We start from the raw sequence: 19288 nt of genomic DNA, 5'->3' as shown, positions 1-19288 counted from the left end.
TTAAAATATAATAGTATACAGTCCTGTAGAAACCATTCACTACCATTAATTAAAAATATGTAATGATACAATTTATTTTTATAACAATCAAATATAGTACCACTGGAGGAATCTACTCATGAGAGGATGTATAGAAGATTTAGCATAGACAAATAGATTGGTATAGGATTTATTTCGATTTTTCCTCTTATATTTATTCCTTTTTATACCGGTTTGTCTATATTTTGTTACTTTAATCTTCATATAACATGGGGGTGAAAAGAAAACTATTTACAAATTATATGAAAATTAAAATGATATATTTACTTTATTATCCCTGTTGCTGGCAGCTTGTCTACCATTCTTTTTATAAACTTGTATTTTTGATATCTGTTTTTTATATATCATTCATTATTTGATTATGTTTTTTGACTGTAATTACTTTTAGGTACGAGCCCTTCTGGGAAATACACACATTTATAATCACTTTTAATAAAATAGTCGTTGTGTTGCCAATCCAGTCGCAATCCCACTAAAAATACAATTATTTTACACAGTTTAAAAAGAAAATAATTCAGTCGTATTGATGATTAATTCGGTGTGAATGACCCAGGTTGTTTATCATATAAAAAATTGTATGATAAAGACACAGCTAGTAATACTAAGTATCGGTTTAAATCCATAATGGTTGAACTGGTGTCAATAGCGTAATTAGTAGTGTAATTTATAATTACTAACACGCGAACAGTAGAAACAATTATAAACGTAGCTAATGATGAATCATTACAATAACTTGCTAATAGAAATAATGAAATGAAAATTGTAAATAAAAAAAATACATTAATATCGAAATATAAATATGTATAACTCAAAGGTGACTGACATAGTGATCTATCATCGCACAGCCCAAACCACTAGACGGATCGGGCTGAAATTTGGCATGCAGGAGATATTATGACGTAGGTATCCACTAAGGATTTTGATTAATTATACCCTCAAGGGGATAAAATAGGTGATGAAAGTTTGTTGAAACTTTGTCAATTTTAAACCGATCGGGCTGAGACTTTGCATACATAAAGCTACTATGACGTAGGCATCCCCTAAGAAAGGATGTTGATAAATTCCACCCCTAAGGGTACAAATTAACGCGAGCGAAGCCGCGCGCAAAAGCTAGTTACTTATAATGATAAAACTATAATATTCATGAATACAAAATTTTTGCACTGTATGAAGAATCAAACCTGCGACTATTGGAAGTAATGCGGTGTAACCGGTAGACCGCCGAGGGTTACAAATATTGTTAGGTTACATTGGTTTATTCCTTATATGAGTTATGAATAACACGGGTTAAATCCTACTGTATTATTGACTGTAAAACTTCATAGAATTCGTAACATACATACAAAATAAATCCAAATTGAACAGTTATAATCCAACTTCCTTATTTTTGATCTATGTTGATAATATATTGCAACATTACTTAAGTCCGCGACACCAATTAAACGGCCACCTATATTTATTTAACTGCCTAACATTCTAGATCGGGAAATTAAAAAAAAAATACGCATTTAAAGCGAGCACTGCACTGGTATGAGCAATCGTCTCAAACAGTCCCATAAATGGTTCACAAAGCATTAATTAAAGCATAGTTGGCGGGAAAAACTGGCAGTATTCACTTCGATCTCAATTAAATATGCAAATAAACTATCTAAGGGATTCTGGTACTTTGTACTGACTTCTGCAAATTCATTATTATATAAAACCCGTTGGTGGTTACGCACTCGGTGGTTTACGGGAAAATATTGTTTTTTTTATATTCCTTATATACTATACTAGTTTTTGCTCGCGGTTTCGCTCGCGTTAATTTATCCCTTTAGGGGTGGAATTCTTCAAAATCCTTTTTTAGGCTACATCATAGTAGCTTCATGCATGCAAAGTCTCAGCCCGATCGGTTTAAAATTGACGAAGTTTCATACAAACTTTCATCCCCTATTTTATCCTCTTGGGGGTAGATTTAATCAAAATCCTTTCTTAGCGGATGTCTACGTCATAACATCTACCTGCATGCCAAATTTCAGCCCGATTCAGCCAGGGGTTTGGGCTGTGAGTTGATAGATCACTATATTAGTCACCTTTGAGTTATATATATTTAGATTAATAAAAGAACTTTGTACTCCTTTTAACTAATATTGCGCGGTCTGAAGTGTATGAAATTTCGCACACTTTTATTTAATATAGAGTGCAGAATGATAATATCATTACATAGTATAAAACAAAGTCGCTGTCGCTGTCAGTCCGTCCCTATGTGCTTAAATTTTTAAAATTACCCAACGGATTTTGTAGTTGTGTTTTAATAGATAGAGTGATTCAAGAGGAAGGTTTATATACTATATATAATACATGTACACCCGCGCGAGGTCGGGGCTAGTAGCTAGTAAATTAATAAAAGAAACACACACTACCATTTAACATACACACGCATAGAATAGAATAGAAAAGAAAATCATTTATTCAAATAAACTTAATTTAATCACTTTTGAATAGTCATAACAATTTTTTTTTAATCTACCGCTCATTCGGAAAGCTATCTCGTCATAAGAACAACGAGCAAAGAACATTGTGTGTTGTACTTTTAAATAATCCTACAAGGATTTTACAAGTCGAAACGTGTGAATGCAAACTACCAACCAGCACTAATTTATTAGGGTCAAAATAAATATACAATAAGATTAAATCAGATGTAATATCAAATGTAAGTACATATAGACTTTGACAATACAGACTTCATATTATTAAAACCTATTGGAAGTGTTGGGACGACCAGTACTTATTATTATATAAAATAAATATCAAATTTTCAAATAATTACCAACTATAGCTATGTACTGGTGTGCCTGCGATACCGATATGTTTAATCGAAAACTTTTATTTTAACATATCAGTTTTAAAAATTTATATGTCATTTCCAACACAATTTTAAAATTACGTACATATACTAGTACTTACAATATTGGAAACGTCAAATTTCACTCCGGGATTAAAAAAAACAAACTATAGTTTACTTACAAACCAATTTATTAGGAGTTACCTCGATTGGGTTCAGTGTAAACAATGGTATTGTTGAATAAACTTATAAATTTACATCTTTTTATTCATTTATGGTATTTTATAACATTTATCTACTAAATAGGATTGTTAATTTGCATTCATATTGTTATTGCACTATTCAATAATCCGTTACATTCTTTTAGTGTTAATAAATTTCAAAAATACTTTTAACATATATTTATTAAAAGTAATATAAAAAACATATTAGCATTTTGCATTCCTCTCATCTATATAAACTATAAGTGTGCGAAATTTTGATACTAGGTCCGCGCAATTTCCGTAAAAAGAAGAAGAAAAATAAGTAATTCTCTTATCCTGCAAATTCACTCTCTAATCTCATCTTTAACCGACACAGCAAGTTGCTTTATATATGTAATTAGATATTTAGGAAATTTGATTTTAATAAACTTTTGATTACATTTGATAGGATGTAACCAATAAATTATATTTGATTTGATATAACGTATATCAAATGAAATTAAATCAAAAATAATTTATTTCTTTAGGATATTTTTGCTGATTATGAAAATCAAGTTTTTCTAAGTCTTAGTATATTAAGTATAGTAGTGATGAAAAATATTTACACACCATACACAAATTTAAAATATTATTTTCGTAGAAAAGATGAAAGGTAGAATAAAAAGAATAAATAAAAGATTATAAAAATAAACAAAAAAGGGCATGGACATAATGGTCTATGGAAAGTAAGAGCGTAATAATAAAAAAAAAAGTATAGTAGTGGTATAATAATAAATAATTCTGGACAATTAACACAGCGCCATCTAGTCCTGCGATAAGCAGCATATAATGGGCACTAGACAACTGATTATTATAAATACTTACATACTTTTTTTTATAAATACATAGAACACACCAATACCGATACCAACAATAATACACTCTATTTTGCACCGTGCGGAATCAAATCCACAATCATCAGAAGTAAAGTGCTACCGCTAAATCACCGAGGCCGTCGTAGTATGGCTAAGCATGTGGTGGCGTTTAAGCGCACTGTCCGAGTTAAGTTTATTAAACAATTGTTATTGTTCATTGTCATTGAGATAATGTTACGTGTACAGAGCGGTGTTTGTTGGTTTTTTCTCGCACACGCCGTGAGACTCGTTCGCATGCCCACCATATTGTCTCCTCAGTAATGTCATGTTTTTGTTGCTGTTTTTAATAATCTCTATAAAATCAACATAATGGCGGATTGTTCGATAGTTTCGATCCAAAATGGGGTCAACTACGATTTGTTTGTTTTAATGTATAATTGTATTGTTTTTTTGACGAATATGCATATGAATTGATTTAAACGTACGTTTTAATTAACTATAGGTGTTGGGTAATTTTTATGTGTAATAATAAATTATGTTATATATAGAAACATAGAAACATGATAATATCTTCATTAGATGATAGGGGTATAGATCTGGCTGTTTTCTACTTATATTATGTCTGTGTTGACTTTTTCATAAAAATCGGTCAAGCCATTTCGGAGCAGAATAATAATCATTATCGAACCCTTTCGTTGCATAGACACATGGCGATGTCTTCAATAGATGATAGTGTGTAGATATTAAAGATTTCACTTGAACTTCTTAGATTTATTTTTTAAAACTTTTAAATAGATGTTTATTAAACTTTCACGCAAAAGCTACAGAACGGATTTTGATAAAACTTTATAGTGATTTCAGGCTAGTGAATCTGCGACCACAGCTAGTCTAATAGTATATGTGGTAGAACTTCGCTGTTTATACCAATAATAGTCATAATTAACTGATTGTTACTAACCATAGTTAGATTTTCCGTAAATACATTGGTGTCAGTGAAAGTGTAACTAACTAGATTACCACCAAATCTATCCTGAACACTATTGTAACTAAACTAATATGATAAAATGATTAGTTAATGAAGATTAAAAAAATATTGTTCGTATAATAGATTGAGTATTCTTACGACAGAAACGTTATAAATAATATATACTTAATGTTCTTATAAATCATGCGGTTTACGATTTTGCCTATATTAGAAGAGATAACATCTCAAAACATTTCGAGTGGAATTTTAGAACACGGCAAAGGTTGTGTGTTCGAGTTTCGATTTTTTTCTGTATGTTAATTCAATTCATATTTGTAATATTAATGTGAAGTAGTAATAAATAATACAATAAAAATAGGCATAATGATAAAAATAATTATTATATATAATAATTTTTTTTTTCTTGTGTAATTAGTGTATGTATTAGTAACTAGTGTTTTATAAGTGTGTATATACATATATACAATCTTCCTAAGTGGGCATATTGGGAAACTGTAAAGCTCACTTAGTGTGACGTAAATAAATAAATAAATAAATAATCATAGGACAATTCACATAGCGGCATCTAGACCCAAGTTAAGCTAGCTAAAGCATGTGTTATGGGTACTAGATAACTGATACAAATAAATAGATTTCCTTTCGTAAATACATATATGTTGTACATAGAAAACACCCAGACCTATATAAACAATCACACTCATGAAGACAAATGTGTCGTGCGAGGAATCGAACCCGCGACCATCGGTATTAAGGCCATGTAATAATCTATTATTATTTTACATCTATGTGTGTGTATAAAATATTTATGTTTATTCAAAAGTATTATATCTGTACTAAGGCAGACTATGTAAAAAGTTATCTGCATGGGTCATCTTTCTACCTCAGTCTATATTAACCACGAAGCAGCTTGTATATTGTATTTCTATTGAAAGATCGAGACGAGGCACTGATATTACGGTATACGATACCTGGAAGCGAAGCCTATTACAATATATTAGTGAAAACCACATCTAAAAACGTTAAAACCGTTTCAGAAATTAGCGTGAGAAATTACTATCAATTTTTGTTTTTCACAAATACACGTATACACTCACTCTTACATACATTCAGTTTACACAAATACTTTCCTCTTTTTTTATTGTTCTTTTTATATATTACTAACTACACGCGCTTCGTATGGGCGTATATGTATTATACATATAAACCTTCTTGAATCACTCTATCTATTGTTAAAAACTGCATTACAATCACTTTACATGAATTATACATATGTACCTTCTTCTTGAATCACTCTATCTATTGCTAAAAATAGCATTAAAATCCGTTACGTATTTTTAAAGATATAAGTGAACAGCCTACTTCATTTTATATTAAGTAAAGATTTTCAGAGGTAATGTATGTTACTTTTGTTCTTAGTTGGACTGAAGCTTGTATTAAGTTAAAATATCTGATTATTATTACAGAAGCCTCGAGTTTAGTGCAGAGATTGTTGTTAAATAATTTTAACTGTATTTAAAATTAAATTGTAAAAGTATATAAGTAATATTAACATTTAGCCCTTGTTTTTAAAATAGGTTAATCTTTAACTTTCACTACAGAGGTAAGGATTGTCTTAGATATTGTTGATAAGGATTGACTTGGAGTACTTTTATTTTAAAAATGTTATTTATTGTAATTTAAAAGAAAAGTAAAATACCACACGAACTGCAATTCTATACATATAAATAAAATTGGAGTGTCTGTTTGTAAAATTGAAATAACCGTTTTTTACTACATGCATTAATATTCATATATATAATAAAAATATACTGAAATAACATATTTTGTCTGTATGTCTGTTTGTTCCAGTTAATCTCCGATTTTGGCGGGACTCTGTTTAGTATGTAATAAGGAGTAACTTAGGCTTCTATTTTAGAAAAATAAAGTTAAATTCCACGCGGACGATATCGTGGTTACAGCTAGTTCAAAATAAAAATAGCGTAGTTGCTTTAAATTGTGTTGATGTAAGCAGAATGAATAAGGCATTACGTTTTTAGCGACAATTTATATTGACATGGAATTCTGTTGAAAACGTGAAACGTCCAATTGTCACATAGGTGTTTATTGACCCGCTTTATATTATAACGCGTGCCGTTTGAAGTGAAACTGAGTATTTGAAATAGATTACGAATTCACACATTTATTAATAGAAGAAAATATTTATTAGATGTTTATTTTTGTCTTTATTCATTACGACTATTTTATTTTTGGAAGCATCTTCTAGATTTTTTATAAGCTAACTGTGCCCGCGGTTTTATCCGCATAATTTTTATAGCCTGTGTGTTAGTCTAATCTATAAGCTATATTACTGTAAAGTTTTATCAAAATCCGTTCAGTAGTTTTTGCGTGAAATAGTAACAAACATCCATCCATACTTACAAACTTACTCTAAGATAAATAGATTACAATTTTTTAATAATAGATATATATCAATGTTTATATAAAATATTACTTTGACTTGTGTACGATCTTTGAGAATTTAATTTTCTTTCTATATAAATGTGGTTTTGAAGTATTTAGTGTATTAGGTAAATTTTTAATTACGTTAATACATCCATCATTTTAGTTGCCTAGAATGTTAATAATAATTTCTAGAAGATTCTGAATTACTTCGTTTTAAAAAATATTTCATCTTAATCTTTCTATTAAAACTCAAGAAAGACAAACGTAGATTTATGATTAAAATATTTAATGATTATTAGTAGGTTTATTTTTGAGTTTAGTTTTATTGTATTTAAAATAAAATGTATTACCTAAGTTTGGTTTGTCAATAAAATATATCGATGTCACAAATATACTAACTAGAACTAGCAGACTCTATTTAGTACAAATTGTAGTATAGTATAAATTATAATATTTGATTACTATCCACTTTTACTCTTCGTTTTTTATATATAATTACAACAATTGCATTTTATGTTGCCAATTTTTTAAACGTTTAGGTATCGTAGCGCGTTGATGTCTTTTATAAGGATAACTCCCGGTATCCCGAGCACGCAATTTACGATATATTTTTTTAGCTGTTTTAGTTATAAACTTTTATTTTGTTTTATAAAATTAGACATTATATTGATCAATAACTTAGAAAATAAACTTTAACAAATAATAATGAAATTATAACACCACTTACCTTTATTTCTTTGGTGTGAATTTTGAATGTAAAACAGCTGACAGTGCGCTATGTAATCCCACATGCACTTCACAATGTATATGTTAATTTTCAAAATTTCGCTAAGTCAATAAATTTCACTAGGCGACACGCATGCGCACTGCCTCAATTACGAATACTATCGTTTTCAAATGTCACAGCAGAGTCACTTTCGATGAAAACAAACAAGAGTGTCGTCGCGACCAATTTACAGGGCTCGTCTAACTGAAAACGCAAACTGAAATCTGCCGATACGCTAAACAATCACACTGCTAAGTTTATTGTCTTTTCTACAACTATTTACACACCGTTCAACAGTCTACGAATGTTATAATTAAAAAAAAATCTAAAACAAAAATAATAGTTAACAAGTCCGAACACTGGCCATTTTCTATTTGAATTGCATTCGCGGTTACGATTCCATTTTTCGAAAATTTGAAATTCGAACACGGGTCGCGTGTTGCTGGCCCGGCGCGCGCGCACGAATGCCCGTGGAGGAGGACTCGGAGCTTCGAATGCTGAGGGGGCGTGGCTAACTTCTAACGCAACGTCTATCCGTATCGCTGTCTCTATCACTCGCACGAGCTCGCCGCACCTATCTCTGTCTCTAACTCTCGGTGCGTTACCGGTCTAGGTGCCGTGGTGGGATAGCGTGAACTTTGCCACTGCGCCTGCGCCTGCGTTCGAAGCGCGATTAATAAAACGATACGCGCGACGTTATAGATCGCGACGCGATTATCGTAACTCTATAGTTTAATGCGTCTTGGAGGTTTTCTTTTTCATATAATGCCCTGTTGTAGGTAATTATTAAAATGTCGGATCGATAGAAAGTTGGCTTATGTGAATCAACGATGGTATTTGTGTAATATGATATAAAAAATGTAATAAAATAATCCATACTGATATTATAAATTCCAAAGTGTGTCTGTCTATCTGATCTATTTTAAAACTAAATGGCTGAACGTAGTTTTATAAAATTTGAAGTCGAACTTAGGATTACAAATGTTTGTATCGTGTGAGCAAACAAACTTCGATTCCTGCGCTAAGTTTTATCTCAAACAAAACAGAAGATGACCCATATAAATACATATATATTCATGACTATAATCTCATATATAATAGGCATTATCAGTTATCTATCTATGACCGATGGACCTTAAATTGTTAATTTACCAAGATGGGCTAACTGATCTGACGTCATACTTATCTCATCATCCTCCACTGGTATTCCGCCAGCGTAAACCGTTAGGGCAGACGGGTGCATCATTCCATTATCATTCATAAGACAGAAAAACACAAGCCACTATTATATGCTACATACAGCTGGTATATGGTCGTAAAAATAACGATTTTCCCTGAGATCGATCTCCGGTCTAATTCAAACGGGGATCGATATTACGACGGCCTGAACCCCTTCGAACCCCCTGTTCGAATCCCTAGCGGCACTCAGACTAAAGTCGTATCCGTCAGGCGTGAGTTGGCCTTCAGCCGCTCCATAAGTCCTTCCGCGGGTTTGGAGTGCCATCTGCACTCGCCCCCTATCGTCCGGTGAAGTTGTAAAGGCCAGCTGCGGCCAACAGCATTAGAGAAGTTCGAAAAAAGAAAAAAAAAACGGCCGATTGCCATAGAAGAAAGTAGAAGAAGATCCGACACACGACTTTTACTTTCAATGTAATAAAATATCTTCACAAATCGCCTATTGATGATCGAGATTAGATAAAATCGTATGTATGAGTTATTGTTCTATTTAAATGACTAATTCGATTAGATATCACTCGATTACAAATCGCAAATCGGTGTGTCGTGTTAACAAATCGCAAGAACAAGAACAATGGAGGTCGTTGTTTGAACAATAGTAATTTTGGCAGAGCCTTTTGTATTATAAAAAATAACAAAACTGTTTTACTGTTACAATAACTTTTAAATGAGGATTTAAATGGTATATTTTGATATTGAAAATAATTTTAAGTACTTAAATACTTTATTCTGCTTAAAATTATTTTTGTCTTCATTTCGATTTGGTTGCACTAGCTGTGTTCACGCCCTGTAACAGTTTAATATCGTATCAAAATATTTATATACATCTATCTATCTATTTAACTACTCTTACGTACTTATACAGATAGACAGAGAGAACCAAGTACCATTGCTTCTTTCGTAACATAATTTTTTACCTCATTAAGCGTCGGTGGTCTAGCGGTTTAGTAGACTTACTTCCGATGGTCGCAGGTTCGATTCCTCGCACGGTATCAACCTATCTCTATTCTTACGTAAAAATCCTTATATAGATAGACAGAGAGAACCAAGTACCATTGCTTCTGTTGTAACATAATTTTTACCCTCATTAGTCGCAGGTTCGATTCCTCGCACGGCACCATTTGTATTCATGAGTTAGATCTTGCTCTGGTGTTAATCTTACATTTGTATTCTCTATGCTTTTTCTGTATGTGTTTACAAAAAAAATCAATGTATTTGTATCAGTTGTCTAGTACCCATAACACCAGCTCTGCTTAGCACGTGTCTAGATGACACTATGTGAATTGTACTGAGATATAGTATTCACATTTTTTTTATTTAATTAACATAATATAAACTTACAGCTAATTATACGTTTATATTTTAAAAATATGTATACTACTTAAACTATACAATGATAAAAATAATCTCATTTTATTAATTATGGAAAGCAAGGCTTCTGTATATACATCAGCATCTTGGACCTTACCTAACAATAAATTTAATAATTGCAATGTAGTTATATAAAAATGCAAGAGGTCATAAAATGAATTAGAGTGCATTTGCAAACTTAACCAGCTTATAAATAGGGAAACTGGTAAGTTCTAAGTAAACATAAGCTAAGTGGCCGTTTATGGTGATTCCGTAAACGCCCGGCTGGTACAATACTTACTTGCTTATATGAATGCATGCATTAAGTTACGAGGTATTTGTCTCAGTAAATTATGCGCGCATTTGCATAATAGGGTCCTGGCACTTTGTCATATATACATATAAATAAAATTGGAGTGTCTGTTTGTAATATTGAAATAACCGTTTTTTACTACAGGCATATGAATATAAATACGATACATACACCAAAATAACATTTTTTACAATTTTTAACTGTCTGTCTGTTTGTGTCTGCTAATCTCTGAAATGGCTGGACCGATCATGACGGGACTTTTTGTGGCAGGTAGCTGATGTAATAAGGAGGAACTTAGGCTACTTTTATTTTAGAAAAACAAAGTTAAATTCCACGCGGACAAAGTCGCGGGTACAGCTATTATACAAATATATCCTCTAATAATTAGAATAGAATAGAATAAAATATAACAGAAAATTGTTTATTTATTTAAATAAACTTAATTTAAGCACTTTTGAATAGTCATATCAATTTGTTTTTTATCTACCAATTTCAAATCAATCTTCAAAACTAACGCAAACAAGACAAAAATCAACCGGTAGTAAGTCAACAATCCCATAAAAAAGGATCACACAAAAAAACGTGACGTCACGGGAACCGTATAACGGACGGACGGACCCTAAAACACCGTTTAACTATAACGGTCACTGAACACCAATAAAACAATTAACTGAACGTATCCTTGTAACGAGAGAAAAGATTGTGCAAAATTTCTTTTCTACGAATCACGATCTCGTTCTGTGAATTGTTTCGCTATTTTTTTTTATCTCAACAGCGGGTTCGTTTGGGCATTTTTACTTTTTTATTGTTTAATAATTTTAGGGTTGCAATTACTAAATATTCGGGTAGCTTTTTTAATTGCTATTGTCGAGTAAAAGTTGCAAATGTTTATTAGGTTGCTCTATTTGTTTGTTAATGTACATTCATTTTTTTTATATTTAGCAGATGTACCCTACATAGTCATTGTAACAAAGTATTGTAGAATTGCATGAGTACACCACTTTACTTTCGGTGGTCACCGCTTCGATTCCTCGCACGATACAATATACAATTACAATATATACATATAATAATATATATACAAACATTACAATATAAGCGTATTACAATATTAAACCATCCTCGGACAGTACACCCAACGCCATCTAGTCTCAAGCTAACTAGAGCTTGTATTATGGTTACTAGCTAAATGATAAAAAAATACTTACATAAAATTTTTAGTATATTAAAACAAAAACATATAGACAAATAATCATACTCATGAATTCGAATGTTTGTAACGTGCTCGTAATCGAACTCACCACCGTCGGTAGTGAAGCGATGTGATAAACCACTAGACTACCGAGGTTGTCTATTAAAACAGATGAAAAACACTATCTTTCAAAGAAGAAAGAAGAATTGCCAAATTTTAAGACGTCAATTGGAACAGATGTAAAGCAATACAATTTATATAAGGAAGGATCATCATAATTAATTCACCTTGAAAATAGCTAACACACACACAGACAGTAAGAGACATGTATTGTCATTTAAAACGGTTCACAATTGATAAACATATATCGTAAACACACATAAAAAATATAGTCTAATTATATTCTCTTTTAAAGTAGGCTAACTAAACTAATAAGGGAACAAAAAACGAGAAACTTTCTAATACACTTACAATGACCGTCCACTCGTACCGCCACCGAGTGCCTTTACCCAGACGACACATTTTCCAACCGAAATAAATCTAATTCCACTTATAAATCTCCACAGGTAGATTAGATCTCGTTCATACATCTCAATTTTACAATAAATTTATTGGGCCCAGTGTACCGCGGCCGATGTCTTGTATTTATTGCTGCCTGTACCTAAATACGTCGTTATTTCAGATAATAGTTACTGAACGTATTGAATAACGGATCTTTTTGGATATTTATTGGTAAAGGTCTGTGGGTAAGTGTGGACTGTAGTTTTTATATGTGGTTCCCGATATATATTCCTTTTTGACAATTAACACAGCGCCATCTAGTCCCACGGTAAGCAGAGCTTGTGTTATGGGTACTAGACAACTCAAATAAATACTTACATTCTCTTTTTCTTTGTAAATACATACATAATATACGTAGAAAATATCCAGTCCGATATAAACTTATCTATATTTGCACAGTGCGAGGAATCGAACCCGCGACCATCGGAAGAAAAGCGTTGTGTTAAACCGCTAGACCACCGAGGCCATCAATATTGTTTAACTAACTGTTACTCGCGACTTAAAATAAAATTTTATTACAAAAAAGCCTCAGTTTTCTTATTAGAATATTAGCGAGTGAAAATTCTGTTAAAATCTCCCAGCCGTTGTTGTCCTGACCTTGGTGGTTTAGGTTCACACTGCCTTAATTCTGACGGTACCTGGTTCAATTCCTGCCACCGTGCGGACATTTTTATTCATGAGAATGTTTGTTGAGAAGAACCAGAGTGACCGACATGGCCCGAAGAATTGCGACTCTGAAGTGGCAATGGGCAGGGCACATAGCTCGTAGGACAGATGGCCGTTGGGCAGTAAAGTCATCGAGTGGCGACCACGGACCGGAAGACGCAGTGTGGGAAGGCCTCCAGCAAGGTGGACCGACGATCTGGTCAAGATCGCTGGAAGGCATTGGATGAGAGCAGCGCAGGACCGATTGTCGTGGAGATCTTTGGGGGAGGCTTATGTCCAGCAGTGGACGTCTTCCGGGCTGCGATGATGATGATGATATTTTAAAAGAGCAACTCAAGATGTTTGCTCTTTCTTCTTGTAATGAGACTGTATTCCGAATTATTGATAGAATCATAAAATATTACTGTTCTAAAGTGCATATTAACTTTATTTATATAAAGTTTTTTTTTTAACTTTGTAACTATTCCAAATATTAAGTTTATTGAAAAAAGGATTGTTACAATTTCTTTTTTTTTATTTATTTTGATAACCAACAGGGAAATAAAATAATAAGAAGTAATATGTACTTAAAAATAAGGCCAATTAAAGGTTTTCTCACAATTGCAATATTCAGTAATACAACACTAAAGGTACTTTTTCTAAATTTTTGTCTGTATGGATCCCTAATATACAGAATTAACACGTTCCACTCGAATACACATAGCACGTTTAGGGTCTGTTAATCCGATATCTCGATAGTTTGGAAGCCGCGCGATTTATTAATACGAGCTCATTTGATTAATGGCATATGGGACCACGGTGCCGCATGGGAATGTTCGAGATAGAATATTTGTGACCAGCAGTAGTTGGGTTACAATATCTCTATACATTAATTATTATATCCCACAATAACACAGCGCCATCTAGTTTCAAACTAAGCAGTTATTATGGTTATTAGAAAGACACATATGTATTTGTATCTGTTTGTGTGTATTGTAGCAAAATCCGTTAGCGCAGGCAAAATACTATTCCATTATCATTCATAAAAATATATAATAATAATCTCAAAATAATTCACATAGCGCCATCTAGACCCAAGTTAAGTTAACTAAAGCTTGTGTTATGGGTACTAGACAACTGACACAAATACATAGATATTTTTTTTGTAAATACATACATATTGTACATAGAAAACACCCCATGCGAACAATCAAATACAAATGTTTGTGAGAGATATACAAAGATACATTTTTGTTAATTGTTGAGAAACTCTTTTGATATATTTAAAGTTTTTTTGTATTCTCTAATCAAAATTATAAAAACAGAATTATATAATTGTCACTTCACTCTCTACCATCTTACCATTAAATACATTTTTCCAGTCATAAATAGTTTTACTACATATTTCTACAACATTAATACATAGAAAATAGAAAACACCCGGACCGATACAAACAATCATATTCAAGGATACAAATGTTTGTACCTTGCGAGGAATCGAAACCAATACTCTCCTAAACTGGTCTAACTATTCACTCAATCAGATGCGACTAACTATAAAAGAAATGAAATTGATTATAATATAAAAGACTGATGGATACTATGAATGATGAAAACACGTAGTTTGCAATAATATTATATTAATATGTACAATTGCGAACTATATGAAAGACAATGATAGAATAATAAAATAAATTGAAGTATATCAAATAACATGACATATAAAAAGAACTCTTCAAAAATATAAATTTAAAAACAATAAAAATATCAAAAGAGTTCGGCGGTCGGTCGCCAACATACCGGGCCCCCAGTGGAACACTAACTACCGGTGGTGACCGGCCGCGCTTCTATTGTAATTAAAAGTAACCTAGCTATAAGCACCACATCGCCCTCTATTGCAGTCGACGACGTCACTTTGTGTAGTCCTCTTGGGCGAGATATCGGAAAGTATTTGTGCGGCTACCGTGCCCAGAAGTCAGCTAAGTCAGCCAGCCGGGCGCAACACCCTTGTTTGGTCGTGTACCAGCCAGTCGCAACAACCTCCTCTGGTCTCGTACTGAGGTAATGTTGATGTACGGTGATAGCAATAGCATCAACGTAACTGAGTTATACGTGTGTTGCCTTTTGCTGTGATCAAGTTGTAGGGCTAGGTCGCTGGTCTTTGGCTTGATAAACCCGCCTTTCCATCGTCGGCGCTGTATAATTGTGTCACACGTTGACACTGGTTACTGCGTAGACTAAGGGCAGTGCAGTGTGAGTAATGGTGTATTTGTAATAATTTACTTGTGATAGCCCGCTTTCCTCTAGTACTGGTGCGTGTTGTAATTTAACTGTTGCTGGGCACGGGCTGCGACTTTCAGCTCTTCAGGATAGGTGTCTATTCCAGCTCGTTGAAGCAGCATCTTCTCGGCTTCTGTGACGTCTCTTGCACAAAGTCGTGAGGGAAATGTGGTGCCATCTAAAAACAATTTAGAATTTAGGGCTATTGGCCGAGACAATTTAAGCCGAAATAGACCTACACCTTGGAGAACGCGGAGCCATGGAGGATCGGGTAAGGGGACGCAGGAGAACAACCCCACTAGTTCCGGTTTTAATCCTAGCGCGGTCTCCTCTGCGTTGCTGGCGTTTTCAGTCAACCCAAAAAGTGATGGTACTAAAAAGAATAGTGCGCCAGCCAACCATCTCAATTGAGGTATAAAATGTGGTTGTTGTAGTGCGATGCATACCTCAGTACTTACAAGGGAGGTACAGTCAAAACCATAGTCATAAGTCATAAGCAACGCAGGTTTGTAATTTGTAACCAATGCTTGTATAATTTGTAACCAACGCGGAATTATACTGGCACGCAGAATGTTGGAGGCACTCGGTGATTGAGTGAACCAGTTCTCTTTGTTCTCAAAATTATAATTATGAGATATCTTAGAAGAGTCCCTGTAAATACTTATTTTACACATTTTCTGCAATACAATACGACCCGAAATGACAATTAGCTTTAATAAGCCATATGGGTCATATAGTTTTAAGGCATTGAAATATAAGTATTTTGTCCAATGCATGCTATCTTTGTGGCAATAAAGCTCATGGGTTAGTCTGACAGTACTGAGAGACTTAATAAGGTAATCTTGTACAACATTATAAAGTAGTTGCTTGTTTTCATTTAGTAATGATAGTTGAGATAGCAACTTTATTTTTGTCACAGATTGAAAATTACGTGATTCAGGAGAACTTAACTCAGGGGTTTTGCGTAACTTCCCGATCACGTGGGTGGTGATATATTGTGATCGGACGTATGCCTGCTCCAGTGCGCTCATGACGACCCAAGGCTCTCGGGAGGTCCGCAGGAGTGACGCCACGATCTCGTACGCCGGTCCCCGAAAAGCGTTGTATAAACGTGTTAAGTTTTCGGCTGTGGAATAATTACGTTTAATTGTCTCGTAACTATTCTGGTTGGGCTTTTTTGAGTAGTTAGAACTACTACTGATTTTGGGAGTAAGCTGTGGTGCCGGGTTCGCTAGTGGAAGCTCAACTGATGGAAGTCGCACTAAGGTTGCGCAGTTATCATCTTCAATGATACGTGTAGGTTTCAGTTCGTTTGCATGGTTGACATGTGGTACATGTGACGGGACCGTGTTGGAAAGGATGGCCGGCTGTAATGGGGTGCCTTGGAAATCATCCAAGGTGACAGTCGGTTCCTTACCAGGTATGTTCACATGCGTTACCATGGTCATGGTTGCATTGTGTTCCGAAACCCATGTCGCAGTACGTTTTTTAGTATCGCGAATAGAAGGACGAGAACTACGATGTGCAGACTTATCTTTGGCATCCAGTGCGGCGAGCTTCGCTTCCAACTCTCTCTGCTCAGCCTCGAACTCCAAACGAGCTAGTTTCTGCTCGCGTTCTGCCTGTAGACGTACGAGTTCACGTTGCCGTGCCACTCTGCATCGCAGGAGTTCTGCTTCGACGGCGAGCTTCTGAGCGCGGACAATCGCGGACGACCGCGAAGATAGCGATCGCTCGTTTCTGTAACAGCTTTTTGTCTTATGAGAGAGAGATATATCGGCATCGACTCGACATGAGCTAGTGGTGTCGCTAGAACGCTTGGTACAGCAAGAAGATGCTTGTACCGAGATGGAGGCGTCCGCCGTATGTGCAACTGTTCTAGCCAATGATGCCGAAACATCCTCAACTGTGGTTGTAGAAGCCGGCCATACGCGGCGCGATTGTTCGGAACGATCGTAATACGGCCGTCCGACTTCTACAGCCATTAGGTTCGCAACTGAATTGGTTTTGGAAAATTATGACGGAAAATAGAAATGATAAATGATAAAATGTAATGCAATATGAAAATGAAAATGAAAATTTGGAAAATAATTTAGGTCGATAAATTTCAACTTACGGCAGCGAAAACAACCAAAAGTATGAAATTTCAGTATTCCGGCGACGAAAGGACCAAAATATATGAATGATGAAAACACGTAGTTTGCAATAATATTATATTAATATGTACAATTGCGAACTATATGAAAGACAATGATAGAATAATAAAATAAATTGAAGTATATCAAATAACATGACATATAAAAAGAACTCTTCAAAAATATAAATTTAAAAACAATAAAAATATCAAAAGAGTTCGGCGGTCGGTCGCCAACAGATACCTAGAAATATACTCGTGTAAACAATTGTTTGCAATATGCAAGAACTGAACTTACGACCAACTGAAGAAAGGGCATTAAACTCGCTGAAGGACCATGGTTACTTATTACTAGCTGTTAGCTGTTGCTAATCTCTCTGTAGCTAATTAAACTTTATTTTTCTAAAATAAAAGTATCTAAGTTACTCCTTGCTACATCAGTTACCTGCCAAAAAAAGTGCCGTCAAAATTGGTCCAGTCATTTAGAGATTAGCCGGAACAAACAGACAGACAGACAGACAAAAATTGTAAAAAATGTTAGTTTCGAGTATGTATTTATATTCATATGCATGTAGTAAAAAACGGTTATTTCAATATTACAAACAGACACTCCAATATTATTTATATGTATAGATTAGAAGTTTTCATTTTGCGATTTATTCAACTATTTCTTATCATCTTTTACGTGGAAATCCTAAGTTATTCCCATGGAAGTCTACTGCAGAATTACTTCACTCGAGCATACGGCCTGCCTGATGGTAAACAGTCATTACTGTGAATACTAAAATATTAATTGTCATAAAACTGTACTGTAATGTTGTATTTATGACTCACAACTCGTAAATCAAGTTATTATTAAAACGCTAATGATCATCATCATATTAAACATTTGTTGAAGTGGTAAAATGTTGTGGTAACATTTTGTGGCATAATTTTAATGTAATTATAATATTTCTATTGTTTAGTTGAATATTTATGATCAATATTAAACACGAGTCAAATAGGTTTAGATGGCAGTAAAGTGTATTTTTTAAATTTAAGTAAGACATTTTTTTCTAAATTTAATGGTATGGTCCTCGAGTGGCGACCACGGACCGGAAGACGCAGCGAGGGAAGGCCTCCAGCAAGGTGGACCGACGATCTGGTCAAGATTGCTGGAAGGCTTTGGATGCGAGCAGCGCAGGACTGATCGTCGTGAAGATCTTTGGGGAGGCCTATATCCAGCAGTGGACGTCTTCCGGGCTGCGATGATGATGATGATAATGATGGTTTACCAGTCTACGCTAACGGTTTATTCTGGGGTGGCGCCAGTGGAAGATTATACGATGAGCATGAGGTCAGATCAGTTAGCCCATCGTGGCATAATCACCAGGAATTTGTCATGATGGTTTCCAGAGGGAACTGCGTGGGATAACCTGACATGGTACATTAGTAGCAATGGAATTAACAGTCCATATTTATTAA

The 19288-nt window shown here is 34.1% G+C and overlaps 1 protein-coding gene across 1 annotated transcript in view; it reads right to left on the bottom strand.

Moving 5' to 3' along the window:
- The window catches only part of LOC131845608 (knirps-related protein-like), a 109460-nt gene extending 100886 nt beyond the window's left edge, over nt 1-8574 (bottom strand). The window contains exon 1 of the mRNA XM_059194686.1: nt 8075-8574. The gene's annotated coding sequence lies outside the window, so the exon portion shown is untranslated. The remainder of the gene's footprint in view (nt 1-8074) is intronic.
- Nucleotides 8575-19288: the final 10714 nt, after the last annotated feature.

The sequence above is a fragment of the Achroia grisella genome, unplaced genomic scaffold, assembly GCF_030625045.1.
Source record: "Achroia grisella isolate CSIRO2021 unplaced genomic scaffold, CSIRO_AGI_Agris_v1 utg478, whole genome shotgun sequence".
Taxonomy (NCBI): Eukaryota; Metazoa; Arthropoda; class Insecta; order Lepidoptera; family Pyralidae; genus Achroia; species Achroia grisella.
The sequence above is the reverse complement of the archived record's forward strand: the minus strand, read 5'-3'. Positions and strand labels throughout refer to the sequence as shown.